Source organism: Dermacentor silvarum, chromosome 5 (genome assembly GCF_013339745.2).
Source record: "Dermacentor silvarum isolate Dsil-2018 chromosome 5, BIME_Dsil_1.4, whole genome shotgun sequence".
Classification (NCBI taxonomy): Eukaryota; Metazoa; Arthropoda; class Arachnida; order Ixodida; family Ixodidae; genus Dermacentor; species Dermacentor silvarum.
In genome coordinates this window covers 87,451,654-87,468,514 of record NC_051158.1, presented here as the reverse complement: position 1 = coordinate 87,468,514, position 16,861 = coordinate 87,451,654, and the positions used below count along the sequence as shown (strand labels likewise).

The following is a 16,861-nucleotide window of genomic DNA, read 5'->3' as shown; positions in this document are numbered from 1 at the left end:
AAGCCGCTCTATGACCGATGAAGAACAACGGCGTGCATGTGAGGATCGCCTTCCGCCGCGGTGGCTCCGTAAGCTAAGGCGTTGCCCTGCTGAGCACGAGATCGTGGGATCGAATCCCGGCCGCGGCGGCCGCATTTCTATGGCGGCGAAATGCAAGAACGCCCGTGTGCTCGCGTTGTATTGCACGCTAAAAGAGCCCCAGGTGATCAATATAATCCGGAGCCCTCCACTACGGCGTACCTCATAATCAAAACTGGTTTTGGCACGTAAAAACTCCAGAATGAAGAAAGAAAGAAGAATTCGCGAACAGTAGTGGGCGCGAAAGCATCGGCAACCAATTGCAGTATATCACAGTGACCACAAAGCAATGGTTACGACGGTGACAAATTAAATAGAAAATAAAAGACGATGACAACAACAAAGTTATGTGTCTTTATTCAATCAATATAGCAATTAACCAAATACAACTCAATATAGTTCTTCCATGTTCCCATAGTGAAAGGGCTGTAAGTTTTTTTAACATTGTCGTCAGATTGTGCATTTCGAGAAGCATTGTCCACCTCATTGAACGCGTGACGAGAATGGTGTTCTGCAATCTAAAATATACGCGAGCCTTAGCGACTGCTCTGGAATACACAGATGGCGTCAACGGTTTTAGGGACATTGACTCTCAAGAAAATGTGATTATCCTTTTGATTTGACTCCGCAGTGGCCAAGAAACTATAAGGTCGAAATACCCGCCACAGTAGCTTAGGGATCACTGCCGCATTTTGATAAGGGTAAAATGCAAAATCGCACGTTTACTCAGATATAGGTGCACGTCAAAGAGCCTCAGGTGGTCGAAAGAATCCAGCCTTCCACGACGTCGTGCATTATATTCAGACGGTAGGTTTGGCACGTTGAAGAACGCATTTAAATTTTGTTTAAACTGAAGGATCAGGTCATTTGCATATAGTCAAGGTTATTACACTATTTTACTTTTCTACACAGAAACTTTTGACGCACACAGAACGATGACGTATTCCCGACGGAATTGACTAGCGCGGATAGGTTCAAGAAATACCAGGTTTTCTTATCTGTGTTCACTTGCACTTTGACCATAAGTAATAAATAGATAACTTTCTCTGATTGTTACCTAATTTTTGAAATTAAATTGCCTTTCTATGTACATCCATAAATTATAATGTATAATTTCGTTTATAAGTTTGCGCTTCTATCGAACAGTTTCAGCAAGAATGTCAGATGCGTGTAAAAAGTCGCACACTTTTAAATCCTAAAGTCATATAACTGGCTAGTTGGAAGCCTTCCCCTATACGACACTTTCCAGCAAGTGTAATTCTTGGCGCCATCGAGGCTAAAGTAAGCAAATTTGTGCGAATACAAAACCTTCTATTCGCTTACCACCGCCTACTTGCGCGCGCCCGAAACTCAAACGCGGAGCTTTGTCAGAAAGCAGCCATGTGCCGACAAAGGTCCACCCAATGTCTATAGAGCTGCATACAATAATCACTAGAGCGAACTCTAGCGATGGTGTCCACGGCAGCTGAGTGCGGAGGTTCAGCCAGTATGAGAATGGTGGTTATGTTAGTACATGGATTAGCCTGACTTAAGCCTTCTGGCTTCGAATGCCTTCCAACAACTTCGTGATTTTGTAAATTCATCATTTTCAACAAATTACGTGTTATAAATATTTGAAAATATTATAAAATTTGCAAGGGCAGGATTGGAACACAGGAGTTCCAACAATAAATCCCGATATTGAAACCATTACGCCACGGCGCTTCCTTTTTATGTGAAAGCATTACATGCCCTTTACGCGAAAATCCGTCGTAGTCGGCGGCGTGACCGCATCGTGGTAATAAAAATGTCTGACAGCGTAAAGAGTAAAATAAACGCCAAGAAATGCTCGGATTGTCGTGACACTTCTCATGGACGCTCCTGTAAACAAAGAAGCTCGGTGACTTGGAAAAGAAAATATGGAATATTTCGGTATCCGTGGGAAACGAACCCAGGTCTCCGTGGTGCCGACGCTTCCCCGATGCCACGGCGGGTCGTTTTTTTATAACTTTTTTAAAAGTGGTTTGTGTTACAAGAAGGTTCAAGAGATGGCGCCACTATTCCGTACGTACACTGTTTACAGTAGTGTACACACTGGCCGCGCGCCCCTTCAAAAACCTCCGCTCCCTCCGTCGCGGCACCCTCCTCCTCTATGAACTTGGAGCAGACGAAGTATCAAGTTAAGTCTGGCCCTCCTGCTCCTCCCCTGCTCGTCGGCTGCCCCGTCTACTCACTCTATTCTCTGTGCCTCCATGTAACCACACCCAATCCTGTGTACTCCATGCTTAATAAACCCAGTTAACCCCCGTTAATACAAGTCCAGTGTTCTGTCGCCCACTAAAAGAGACATAACGAAACAGCATGTGCCAGTTCTCATGCCAACACTATGGTTTCCATGCGCAAAAAGAAAGCCATGATGTACATTCATGTCATCTCTAATTATTTGAAGATAGTCATGGCAAGGTACCCAAGGGATTTGATGTTCTTAGCAAGAACAAATATCGTTCTTACCAAGCACGAAAACATTGCCCAACGAGGAAGGCCACCATGTATTTTACATGCGCATGTGACTTTGTCAGCTAGATTCCGTTCTTCTGCAGGTTTATCTGCATTGGGCAGAACGGAAGGTATTTTAACAAGTGCTGCAATGAACATCCGTGAATTATTAGGGCAGCAATGCACTCGCATTTGGCAGTGCACTCATGTAGCTGGAGATGGTGCATGCGCTTTAGCCTGCATCGCGACCAAGTAGCATATGGAATAATGGAAGCATTCATCAGAAAAAAACAGAAAGAAAAAAATCAAAGCAAGATTTATCAGCCAGCCTTCGTTGTCGTCATTGATACCAAAATAACGCTGCTAGAATGAAGATAAATGTGTGAAGTGGTGTTCTTTTCTGGTGTGGCTTTTTCCTTTCCTTTGCTTCCTTGAATTCCTCCTTTGTGTTTGGCTGCAAACATGTGCCACGAATTAGCATGTCTGCTAAAAAGGGGGCAGCACCACAAATATGTTTGTCTGTTGACAATTGGCACCATGTTCCTCTCATTTCTGTCTTTCTCAATGCTTTTGTTTGCACTTGTTATGAAAATAAGCATCAGGCATTTATGTATACAAATCTTCAAGTTTAGATAACATTCAAGAGAACAAGAGAATGTGAAATTAATGCTACTTGATTAGTCTATTACTTACCAATGGCAGAATGAAGCAGCGAAACATCTTAAATTGTGCAAGAGTTCACGGAAGGTAGTTCGAAGCATGGCATTTGCGTGAAAGTAATGAAACGGAAAAGATTATTATCCGCCGCGGTGGCTCAGTCAGCTAAGGCGTTGCGCTGCTGAGCACGAGATCGCGGGATCGAATGCCGGCAGCAGCGGCCGCAATTCGAAGGAAGACGAAATGCAAAAACTGCCCGTGTGCTTGCGTTGTAGTGCATGTTTGGCAGGTAAAATTCCAGAAAGACGCAGAAGAAAAGATTATTGTTTTACAAGCAATATTCCCCACTTCCCAGATCATATCATTTGAATACATATCTGTACGAAATGAACAAACTACCCCGTAATGTCCTGTAAGAAAAAATATACAATAGACAACAAGAATACCACATCAGTTGTGAAATGTGTCAATGCGCTGTGGCAATAGCTGTCTACGAAATATAGTGCGTGAGAAAGCACGATGGCACGATCCCGACCGCGCCAGGAAATTACTTGCATGAGATCGCCAACAATGTTGGCGAGCTTTCTGCCAAAATACTATCAGTTTTGGATCCAAGCGAATAGGAGCTATGACATGCCTCTGTACCGCGTTGACACCGGGCGGAAATAGTGCAGGACAACCACGGCAAGATGCGCGCTTAAAAAAAAAGGGGGGGGGGGGGGGGTGCAGCCCATACATGAATAACTATGTGAAATATTTATAACCAAAACTATACGTGCGGCTTTACATGAATAAATACATCACATTTCTGAATATACTGTACTTTCAGTAAGAGGCATCCATTCGTTACATAGGATGTTGTCAAATGGGCTGCTGTCTTATAATATGGCATGAAAAAAAATGTTTCCTGCACGAATTGCTTTAACAGCCTCATGCTTAGTAGCTAATTTAGTAACCTGCGGTATATAAGTACACGAGTTTTGTGTTTGAAATACGTTTTCTGGCCAGTAATGTGGTGCATCTTTGTCTTCAATCGTAGTGCCAAGATTTTACGTGTTTGTGCATGTTTGTTCTTCGTTTGATTTTCCGTATACTTTGATTTTTTTTGTAAATGTTGCCAATTGAAAATAAAGCATGTTTCTCACTGCATTAGCGATGAAATATTAGAGAAAATGTTTATGCATCATTGCAAGACTGTTGGAAAGATCACGAACATCTTTGTAATCATATTTTATGTGTGTATTAGTATGTGTCGCGAAATTTTACTTAGTTTCTCTTGTGACTGATCAATAAAAATGTTTACCTTTCAAGAAAAAGATGTTTCATTCTAGTGACTGGGTGACTAAACATCAAATCCAATTCACCAAGCATAAGTGCACGAGCTGCTTATGAAGGAATCAAATATCCCCGACATGTAATTGTCGTGAATTGCCTCTGACACGACCACGGCACTAACCGCGAGTGCTGTCACAGAATTGGGAGGAGTACCAGCACTCTGTCTAAAGGAGTACAATCACTCTGCTAGGAAAATTACAAGCACTGTTTGGGCGCAGTAGAAGCACTCGGTACTACTACTCTTGTGGGGTGGAGTATTTGTACTTTGGAAGAGTTCTACCACTCTGTTTAGGAGCAGTACTAATACTCTATCCGGTGGGCGTTGCCGTACTCTCTCCGAGATGATGGCGTTTTACACTGGAAAATGGAGTGACATATGGGACAAACAGATATTCCCTCAAAGCGAGTTCCCGGAACTCTTTTTGTTTTTAGAGTGTATAGGCGTACGTCAAAAAACCCCAGCTGGTCAGTGTAGCCCAGAGTCTTCCATTACTGTACACTTCATATTAAGACCGTAGGCATGGCACGATAAACAACGCATTTAAATTTTGTTTAAACTAAGGGATCAGGTCGTTTGCATATAGCCAAGATTATGACGCTATTTAGCGTTTCGGTGCTTTGAATGATTTGACGCCGACCGCGCGATGACGCATTGCCGACGGAATTGAGTAGTGTGAATAAGTTCAAGAAAAACTAATTCGTATGGCATGCCAATTGGTTATTTCTGCATAGGCAGGGCACGTTAGTTAGCGAGCAAAACACGGTTTGTGACGTGATCAACAACTACGTGTTGTAGAATTGTAGAATATTTCTTACCTAGGTCTACATCAGTTGGTCAACGGTAAAACGACGATGACATTTGTATACCATAGCTAAATTTGTTTGGAAGTCAAACATTCTGCCAATCCTGATGCTCGATATAACATGAGCGAAGCCCACTGGCCAATAGCTAAGAACATTTAGGAATGATAACCGGTATGAATTTGGTCCCAGTTCATGCCGTGGCTGCTATCTTTTTCAAGCATTGCGTAGCCTTACCTCCGGTTGTATAAACGCCGTCGCGGTGCGTTTAAGGAGACGCAGCTGAAGGGCGACAATGCTTGAGTGACGTCATGGGGCGACATGAAGTGGATGACTTCACGGGCGAACATGACAGAAGACGTAGTGAGAGTGGCAGGTATCATCTCCCATGTGACGGCAGTGACCTGGCGAAGGACGCCGTTGAGATCCGTGTACTGTAAAATTTGCTTTTCACAAAGCTCCGCGTATCAGGATGGGTGAACAAAACACGAGTGCACCCGGAACAAAACGCTCGTCCTAGTGCCGGTGGTGGTAAATACTCTTTTGGTTGTCTTACGACGCAGCCAGTCTACTACAGGCAGGATCTCGAGCGTGGTGATCTAGGAACAAGGTGTCACGTGCTTAATTACTGCTACAGCTTCAAGCGGACTGAAGGGATTTATGCAATGGTAAAGTTGGGTTGTGTGTTGAAAAATACGTATTCCACTGAGTATTTTCTTTTTATTTTTCTGGTTTGAATTGTTCCTTGTCACTCCTTGAATTGAATTGTTCCTTGTTTGTGTGGATACAAGGCATGAAACGCTTCACGTAACAGAGCTGGGGCACTCGCCAAACAAGGAACGTTCACTCGCCATTCTGACCCTGCGAAAGTATATGTCCCGCGAAGCTGTTGAAATCCACCATTGCAGCTCTTCCGGGGACAGCACGACGCCTTTGGTCGTACTGCCGTTTCATTTTCCTTTGCCGGTCCTCGTATTTGGGCTGCTCCTCGGTAGTCCTAACTATGCGTTTCCTACCCACAGCGGTGCGGCAACACCGATTAAATGAGTTGCTGTGCTGTTTTTTTTAAATAATAAAGCCTGGTGACGTCACTCCTCACGTCGCCACGGCAGCTTGCGCAACAGTGATCTTCACGGGGAAACGTATGTAGGGAGCGATGCGTGCTTTGCATTGTTATCAGGAGAGCCTTATAATCAGTTATATGGTTCGGATGCTTGTTTTGTGCTCGTTCTCTATTGAAAACAAAGTTGTTCTGCATGATGTATGCGTGATACCAAACAATATATGCACTTTGCGCTTCACATTGCCGAGTGCTTGAAGCCTGCTTCACCTCCGTCGCGGTCCGACCCGGAATTGCACGCCCTCCGAGACAGGCCCACATTTCTGCCCACGTACGACGCCACGAGAAATGCCGTCCAACGAGGCTAACTGCTTCGCTGTAAAAGTTTAGTAGGTGCACAGTACAAGGTCACAATCACGGTGGTCAGCCGACACGTACTTGGAAAGAATGCTCCTTAGAGTGAAGTTTGAACACGTGCTGAGTAGGCCACAGGGTAGCCAGATAACCAATGGACACCTCGATGAAGGCCCTTGTCTTGTAGATGACCTAACAGTAGTATTTGTAGGCATATGTTGGTAAAATAATGGAAATTACTCAGGATAACTAACAAGCTATATTTGAATACGTCAGCTTTAGAGCACTCATTCAAATCAAAACATGTCTGTGGGCTGACTGCGGCAAAAGAGGAGAGAAGAACGGAGAAGAATGTAGGCCGATAGTCTTACAAGCTATTTGGATGATGTGCTTGAAGTTTTCATTAGGATCAATCGCAGATCTATTTTAGTTAAAAAGTGAACTCACGTGATTGATATAATTAGTCGTTTGTTTATTATATACTAGGAATTACAGATGTACGAGGTCTGTTAGAAAAGTATCCGACCTTTGGCCGAAGAAAAAAAACGCTGGCATAACTTGAGCGTTGGAAACCTAATCACCCTCAAAGTAGTCTCCTTGGGACTCCAAACACTTCTCCCAGCGGTGCTGCCATTGTTGGAAGCATTCCAATAAGGTCTCTTTCTGAATGGAGTCTAGCTCAGCTGTCGTAGCAGCCATACTGTCCTCTCTTGTCTGCAACCGCGCTCCCTTCAATGGCCTCTTGATTTTGGGAAACAGCTAGATGTCGCAGGGGGCCATATCAGGAGAGTAAGGCGCCTGTTGAACTACAGGAGTCTGGATTTTTGCCAAGAAAGTCTGAATCAAGTGCGAGGACTGTGCAGGAGCAGTTGTCGTGATGGATGCACCAATTTCCTGTTGACCACAACTCCGGTCTCTTGCGCCGCACACGTAGGCGACGGAGAAGATCCCTGTAGCACTCTTTGGTGATTGGTTGACCCTGTGGTGCGTACTCGTGGTGTACCACACCGCGGAATTCAAAGAAAGCAGTCAGCATCACTTTGACGTTGCTGCGCACTTGGCGGGCCTTCTTTGGTGTTGGTGGCGTGGAATCATTCCATTCCACTGGGACGACTGGGATTTGGTTTCCGGGTCGTACCCGTGCACCCAAGACTCGTCACCGGTGATTATGGCGTTCATGAAGTCGGGGTCACTCTTTGTGGAATCCAGACTGTCCTGTGAGACTTCAACACGAAGTTTATTTTGCTCCACCGTGAGCAGCTTCGGCACGAATTTTGCTGCAACTCTCTTCATGGTCAAATCTTCGGTCATAAAGGAATGTGCAGAAAGAGTGCTGATGCCCACCGCTTCCGCAATTTCTCGCATAGTCATACGACGGTCCAGCATCACCACAGCGTTCACTTCGGCAATGACCTAGTCATTTCGGCATGTTGATGGCCGACCGGAGCGTGGCTCGCTCTCCACCGATGTGCGGCCGTCCTTAAACCGGTTGTACCACTGCTTAATCTGTGGGCTGCTCATAGCATCGTCACCGAAAGCCGTCTGAATCTTCCAAATGGTTTCCACTTGGCAGTCGCCCAGTTTCTGGCAAAATTTGTTGCAGTAGCGCTGCTCCAGTCGCTCCGTCATTTTCCTTGCAATAAAAAAAAAAACCGACGAGAGCACTGCGCACTACCTCACTCAAACGCTGCGTCCCAGCGACTGACGCTATCGGCAGGCGGGAAAAAAATTCGTGCATGCGCACGAAGGTTCAAGGTCGGCTGATGCAAGCGAGCTTGTTTAATATCCATCAGGTTCTCGAACAAAAATAAGGTCGGATACTTTTCTAACAGACCTCGTAGTATCAGGTGGTAAAACCGTACAAGTAAAATCATTTATTTATCTTACTTTTCTTGTTTTTAAGAAATTTTAAACGAATTTTCTTAACACCCAGCATGCATCGGTACATCCCTAGAGGCATGTGGCTAGTTGCCCTGGGTATCTGCGCATCCGAAAATCCGGAGGCGCCTGGGACCGCGGGACCGCTATGGGCGTCTTTAGAGCGTTCTGGAAGAAAACTGAGCATAGCTCGACTGAAATCGAGCGAGAAATAGCAGCATTGCAAGTGCAACCTTAACACTATAACAAGGTTGCCCGACAATTGATTAAAATCAGATTTTTTTTCAAGAGGCCGATTGTTGTAGTTGGTAATTCAGCTGTTTTGGAAACTTTCAAATCGCAGTCGCCTACAATGACCAACCAAACAGCAGTTTCTTCTTTCACTGGCGCGACAAATTCCAGGCACGGGACGAAAACTGTACTGACTCGTACAAAAATGCGTTGCATTAAAATAAGCAGCTTCAAATGGCGAAATATTTGCAGCGATAGTCATGGGTTGGGGTTGCGCCCGAAATAGTGGGACGGCATTCTACTATGGGTAGATTTGACAGTTTGACGCAACGCACCACGCAAAGCAAATGCTGCTGGCATAAGGAACAGATTCCTGGAAGCTGCCAGGCGTCTCACACTGTTGGCGTGATTGGGAGCGTCGTCAGTCGCTTTGGAAACGTCACACTTCGACAGTGCAGATGACACCAAAGGGAAACCGTTGGCCTTAGCGTCCCGTCAGACATTAGATGAAGTGACCTTAACATTTACTGTCTCTTCAACTCAGACTAATGCGTACACAGAGGAGTTCAATAGGAACGTTAGTGTGCTCCCTGTATGCTTGTGGCCACCGCTCATGTCAGCAGTGGATGGCAGTGCGCTGCCTTAAACTCCGCCACGGAGTCGATTGGGCAGGGCAACATATATGACGCATATGGGATGGTCGATAAATTTTTTGTTCGATTAACAAACAATCATTCATCGTTTAGGCCTTTCATTGAATAATCACTTTCAATGCAAGGTTCTTCCTCGGTTATTTTATTTATAATTTTTTTTTCTGGCCACGGTAAAAAGGTTGAAACACAGTTATCTACTTTTGTAGGATCCTATTTTAATGTTCCAGGTGGAATGAAGTTGGAACTACAAGTGTACAAAGTTTGATAAAAAATGATCTTGAATTTGTCGAAAACTAAATGGAGTTGGCCCTAGTGGCCTTTAGAAATATAGACAATATTTCGTGCAACTTCTGTCAAACTCACAAAAACGATCACTCGAACATGTCTAATCGATTAAGTCGAGTAAATGAAAGGTGGGCATCGATGACGATTATTCGTTTTGCGGGATACTTTTAATCGATTATTTGGTAATCGATATTAGCAACCCCACGGCATGTCCACTTCGCGTCGTCGTTTTGGGCCAGCCAAGCGCACTCCGCAGCTTTAGAGATCCTATAAGCCTGCGCGCCTGTGCTGCGCATGCGCCGTCAGTAACGGGACAGCATGACCGCGGCAGCGCTGGTTTCGGCGGCAATGTTCCTTTAGTGTGCAGTATATTGGCTTTGTGTATGCATGTGACTGTACGATTTACAGAGCAACCTTGAATGCCTAACACTATTATTGCCAAAAATTGAAAAAAAAACATTACGTGGAATCTCCTCAGGGAGTTATCTGAATGATGCGTAGGCATTTCGTAGTAACGACCTGGTGTTGAGTGCTCACACTCAACACTGCTTGTAATCCTTGCTCAGCGGCTGCGGTACTCTTGGCGCCACTAGGGTAAATGCGGCAGTGCTGCGGCGACACCTAATGCTGCGGAAGGCGGCGCCAGGTGCGCTGATTCCCATCCGAAGCCATGGCTGCTCCATGGCTGCTCCACAGTTCGTGCCCCCGTGCCTAGTGCGTGCGTGATTGCACACGTCACGTAGTCACAGAGACGCGCTCGTGCCCCTGCTGGCGCGTTCGTCGTCGTCTTTTTCCACAGCTGGCGAACTTGAAAGCGATCGTCTTACGCCAAGGACGGACGGACGCTCGGACAGCCTTCTCGTTGCGTAACCATAGAAGTGCTTACGCATACAAATGAACACGGACCCAATTTTTCTTAATCATATGATAAGAAGCCAACAAACAGTGACACCAAATACAACATAGGGTAAATTACTTGTACTTGATAATTGAATTAAAGAAATGTTAAATTAATGAGAATGAAAATGCATGAAAAAACAACTGGCCGCCGGTGGGGAACGAACCCACGTCTTCGCATAACGCGAGCGAGGCTCTCACAATTGAGCTACCGCGGTGCCGTTTCCCTTTCACTTTCTGGGGTATTTATGTCGTACAACTAGAATTAACCCTGGGAGTGTTAGCCAGCGCCACCACTCCCCCTATTTCCCCTATGTTATCCTTGGTGTCACTGTTTGTTGGCTTCTTATGACATGATTAATAAAAATCGAGCCCCTCGGTTCTCTTTCTTCTGGCTCATTACATAACGAGGGCTCGAATCCGGCAACAGTGATGCCTTCAGGTAGCATATGTGAGTTTATTGACCAGTTGCCTTCACCTAAAAAGATCACGTACTCGTGACGCCTGCGGCAGAAAGGTTGTTCCACATCCGACGCCTAGGTTGGTGAGGGGTGGCGCTGGCTAACACTCCCAGGGTTAATTCTAGTTGTAAGACACAAATAGCCCATTAAGTGGATGGGAAAACTGCGCCGCGGTAGCTCAATGGTGAGAGCATCGCACGCGTAATGCGAATACGCGGGTTCGTTCTCCACCTGCGGCTAGTTGTTTTTTCATTCATCTTCATTAATTTATCGTTGCTTCATTTCAATTGGTAAGTACAACTAATTTGCCCTATGTTGTCCGTGGTGTCACTGTTGGCTTCTTATGATATGATTATATATAAGTGGCGGACTGCACAAGGACGGTGCGGTGCATTAGTGATGAAGGAGGAAGATGAAGAATAAAAGCAGTGTTTGGGCGGCCATGTTTGCTTCCGTGCACAACCTGCTGCTCACGTCACACAAGTCGCCAGGATGAAGACCTGGCAGCCACCTCATCAGCCACACATCAACATCGAAGCCTTCGACGCCACGCTGTGAACCCCGAGCGCACAGCTCCCCACCTACACCGACCAGCACCATGACCGCATCGCCGCAAGCCCTGGGCATGCCCAAGTACACCGGATCAGTGGACGATGAGCCCGTGGAAGATTGGTTCCGTCACTTCGAGCTCCACGCATCTGCTGTATCATGGTCGGAACGCGATATGGTCTGCAACTTCAATGACTACGTCACCGGTGAGGCATTTCATTTCTACCTCACCCACATCTTTCAAAATAACGAATCATGGAAGAAAATCAAACAAGAGATGATGAGTGGATTTCAAGCATATGTAGCAGAACCTTCCATTATCCAACAGCTGGACACATTTCAATTGGGTCGCCGCAGTCACATGCAGACTCAAAGTAACTATCATCATCAGTGGCGAACAAGGCCTCGTATGAGGAGATTGTGGATGAATTTCTCATGTAGTGATCCTCCCGAGAACACGACTCAGAAACGCACGCCCAGGAAGATGATGACTACCACAGAGCCATCTTCACCATCTACACTCTCGACACACCACAGGAATCATGTCCCTGAACCATCCGACGCACTCACACCGCTGTGTTGTACGCATGGACCACCACCAGGTTTTGCGTCTCGTGACACTTTCACGGCTGTAAGACAACGCGACGTCTCAAGCGCAACTACTATTTATTCTGATGAAGCAAATTCGACTTGATATCCGACAATAGGTCAGAGGGAAGCCACGAGCAGCATGTGCTCTTTTCTCGAAGAAGACAATACTCTTTCAGCAGCTACGGATGAGCCATATGCATTTGGAGACCAAACCACTTCGCAACAAATAAACTTTCTTCCGCGTACAACACCCCAAGGAACCGCTGCTACTGAAGAAGCGTCGCAAACCCTAAGCGTCACACTCTGCCATAAGACAACAGCACCCATTTATCATGTCGTCACTGCAGCCTCACAAGAGCCTTCTGTGGAGCCTGACACAATGCTTCTGCCACCAGACAAGTCTCCCACAAGCGAGCAATGCACCGGCTACCCACTAATTACCACGTCTGTTTGCAAAACTAATCAAAGGCCAAATGTGCAGGAACGACTACCCCAGCTTTTCCCGCATAAACATCAAAAAGATCAACGTCAACTCCATCAACAACATCAGCGACCCCGAAGACAGCTTCAACATAATCGACGACGAAGAACATCACCGAAAACCCAGATGCAACAAGAAAGGCGCGAACGCGCAATCCAGCTAAACCCAAGGCGAACCCAAGTAGGTCGTGTCCCAAGAAACGAACATCACCAAGGACCTTTACAACAAGACCACTCAGGACTGTGCCTATTGCGGGGACAATCGTGACGACACCACAGGAGACGGCGAAGAGGACCGTGTTCTGGCCTTAGAAACCTCGAACAAGCCATTTCAATAACGCGCATCTGAAACCATCAAAACCCCGGAAATTACCGCGCCAACGGTACATCTCACGTGAGCGCACTATCCCAATAAAAACTCGCAACATGCATCCTTTCATGCGCACTAATTTCAAGAACAACCACTGCTCCTGCTACTGCAATGCACTTGAACTGTACGCACTTGCATCAGGCGCTCAACGCATACTACGATCAGTGTTCACGAGCTACGGCACATGCACAGGTCATCCGGTACGAAGCAGTCAGGCTCGTCCACCAGAGCTATGCGTCAAGTTACCGGATCGCTACATGTTTCATTGAAGTTGTCAAGGGTTACAGAGCCATCTTGGACTAACGCACATTCTTACGCTTTTCATTCATCCGCCTTTGCAACTACGTCTCTCGAGGGGAGTGGGAAGCGTGTGACGTACCGCACTAGGACGGTCCGGTGCATTAGTGGTGAAGGAGGAAGAATAAAGGCAGTCTTCGGGCGACCATGTCTGCTGCCGTCCGCAACCTCCTGCTCAGGTCACACACGCACACACACACACACACACACACACACACACACACACACACACATATATATATATATATATATATATATATATATATATACATACATACATACATACATACATACATACATACATACGTACGTACATACATACATATTGTGACCTTGAAGAACGGCACCCGGGGCTCATCTGCTTGCGCGAGGAGGGAAGTGGAGGAAGAGGATGTGGGGAGATAATAGCACAGCTGGCTCGGGAACGAGTGCTGTCTCCATGTCTCGTTTCATCCGTTGCAATGGCACAGCCAAAAGGATTCGAAACTGAGCGGGGAAACCCCAATGGATTTCGAATCCTGTCTAATATGAAGTACTGTGCCGTCGTCAGTAGCAGAAGGACTGCTCGGAAGAACGTCACCTCGTGGCGGTTCCGAAATAGTTTCGCACAGAAATACTGGGAGCCATTCGTGACACCCCCGAAGGAGGGCACATCGGCCAACGAGCCACGCTCCGCAAGCTAAAAGAACGCCTCTGGTGGCTGAAGATGCACGGCAAGGTCCGCTCTTACGTCACCATCTGCGAAACGTGTGAATGGTTTAAGCGACTGCCGGGGTGCCACCCTGGACTGTTAACGGCTGTGGAGATACCCGAAGACATCTTTCATACGGTGGGCATCGACTGCATAGGGCCGCTACCCGCCTCCACTGCTGGAAACCGCTGCATTATTGTGGCTGTGGACTATCTGTCCAAATACGTGGAAGTGGCAGCCATAGCTTCTCTGGAATACGCAGATTTATTCGAGGTTCGGAAACACAGGTTCGAATGTAGGCGTGCCTTGCCAAAGAAATTAATATCAGATCGTGCTACATTTCGCAGCCGGGAACTACAAAAGTTCCTTTCCACGGCCGGGGTGCAGCATCAGTACACATCCGCGTTTCATCCCCAGACAAACGGCCTTACTGAGCATTCAGGCAAGACTCGCTCCATATAAAATAGTAGAACAAAAAGGAGACACCGATTGGGACGTCTACCTTCCGGCAGCTGGCTATGCGGTTAACGCAGCGCTGCAAACGTATACTGGCGTGACGCCGTATGAAATCGTATATGGGAAGCTGCCCCAACTGAACGGCGTCCCCAGGCTAGATGCTCCGGTTAGCGTCACACGCTCCGACAGTCGCACAGTCTCCTGCCAGAGTATCGGAGCTGCTGCGAAGGAAAAATTCCACACAAGCGCAAGAAAAACAGAAGCGTCATTATAACCGCCGCCGTCGACCTGCCCCTGCGTACAACATCGGAGGCGAGGTGTGGGTGCGAAGAGGTGGCAGCTGTCCGCGCAAGAAGCTACTTACAAAGTTCGAGGGGCCCTTACCATTTCCAAGCGCGTAGAGGATAATACATGGCGCCTTAGCAACTCGGACCCAAGCTTTGGACTCGACCGGCGGAAAAGAAATAACTTCGCTATGCACGTGTTGCACCTCAGGAAAATATTTGCGCCGATTGGCCTGAACTACCGCTTCTTTTTTTGTTTGCCAGGTCCACAGCGTGGCCGAGTGTGACGTGGAAGAACGGCACCGGGGCTCCGGCTGCTTGCGCGGGGAGCGAAGTGGAGGTGGGCACATAATAGAACAGCTGGCCCAGGAACGAATGCTGTCTCTTTCATTCTGCCACAGCATATATATATATATATATATATATATATATATAATTATTATGTTTTATATATATATATTCTCGGGTGCGAGATGAGCACGCTTCCCCGACGCAATGGTAGCTCCACGGTTACGGATGACTAAAGTTGTGCCTAGTACGTGCGTCATTGAATACGCACGTCACTGGTTCCGTCACTGCCTCCAACGTGTCACTTGTTCTTCAAATTTCATCCGTTCTGTGTCTACTGAGATGCTCTCCGAGGCGTCCACCTCAGCGGCGGCTGAGAAACGTGGTCGCCCACGGAAGCACGCCACAAAAACGAAGGACGGGAACACAAAAAAATTTATCGTTCTGCAGCAAAATGGTTCGAATGTTTCCGGTCTGTTGATGACGTATACGCAAACAAACACACATCGATTCAGCAGAAAGAACTTGAATGCACGTCGAAAACATCGATGGCAAACATTTCACGTAAGCGATTATAATGCTTTCCCAATTCTCACACATGAGCAGTTTTAAGTGTATCTGCTCAATTCTTTCTTCGTATACTAAAGGATGAATAGTAAAAATTGGGTTTATTGTAGCAGAAGCATTATATCCACTCAGACACAAAATATTTGTAAAACATTTATTTGAGTTCTTCTACTGTGATGTCACATTTTACTGGAACCAACTTTCTTGTCACTAAGGCATGTATTATTAGGCTTACTAATAGCAGTAGTTATTTATTACTTGAAGCCCCAGCTTCAGTAGTCGTTTTGTCTGTAGTGCTTGCAGGTGTTGGTGTGGTGATTTCTGTAGTCGTTTCTTTTGTAGTAGTCGTAGTAGGTTCCGGTGTGGTAGTTTCTGTAGTCGTTTCTTCAGTGGTACTCGTAGTAGGTTCTGTTGTTGTGGTTGTTGTAGTTATAATTAACTGCCTCCTTCTAACGCAGCAGAAAGGCCACCCTTTACCCGGGTAACTAAGAATGTTTGGTGTATATATATCATCAGGTGGGCACCTGTATGTTAAAAGAATTTTAGGAAGAAATGAGAAATATCAGCCACTGCAACCAAGGCTCTTTGGTTTCAACACAATACAAATCAATAAAAGCAGAGGCAAATATTTTTAGACTCTAGGAATATACACTATATGTATTTGTTGTACCAACACAAATATATTTAATGCATTCAATCAGTTCAATGGGAGACAATGTAGTTAAATAAAATACCACATACTGGTGTTTCGCAGTGCCTTACGAGAGGAACATAAAAACAGCCAGATAGGAGCATGTCATAAAAATACCATCGAACATCGCGAGAACTTTTACGACTGTTAAACATGTACGGAAAATTTTTTAAAAGTCAGGTTGCCATGTACAAGTACACGTCAAAGGTTGATGGTTCCTTTTTTTCTTATTTTTCTTAAAATTAGGTATGTGTCAGTGTTTTTCTCCATGTTTTCTGCGAAAACAATTTTTTTTTGCATTTAGGACAAGCTCTTCTATGGTGCAAAATATTGCAATTTGCGTTAGATACGCCAAAAATGGACAGATTTGAGACCCGTTATGTGTACCCAAAAACCGTGAAATCGATTCTAAACTTTTCTGTAGTAATTTAT

The 16,861-nt window shown here is 45.9% G+C and overlaps 1 pseudogene; it reads right to left on the bottom strand.

The window, feature by feature from the left end:
- Positions 1–7,056: 7,056 nt before the first annotated feature.
- LOC125945733 (protein GVQW3-like) lies at positions 7,057–8,514 on the bottom strand (annotated as a pseudogene).
- Positions 8,515–16,861: the final 8,347 nt, after the last annotated feature.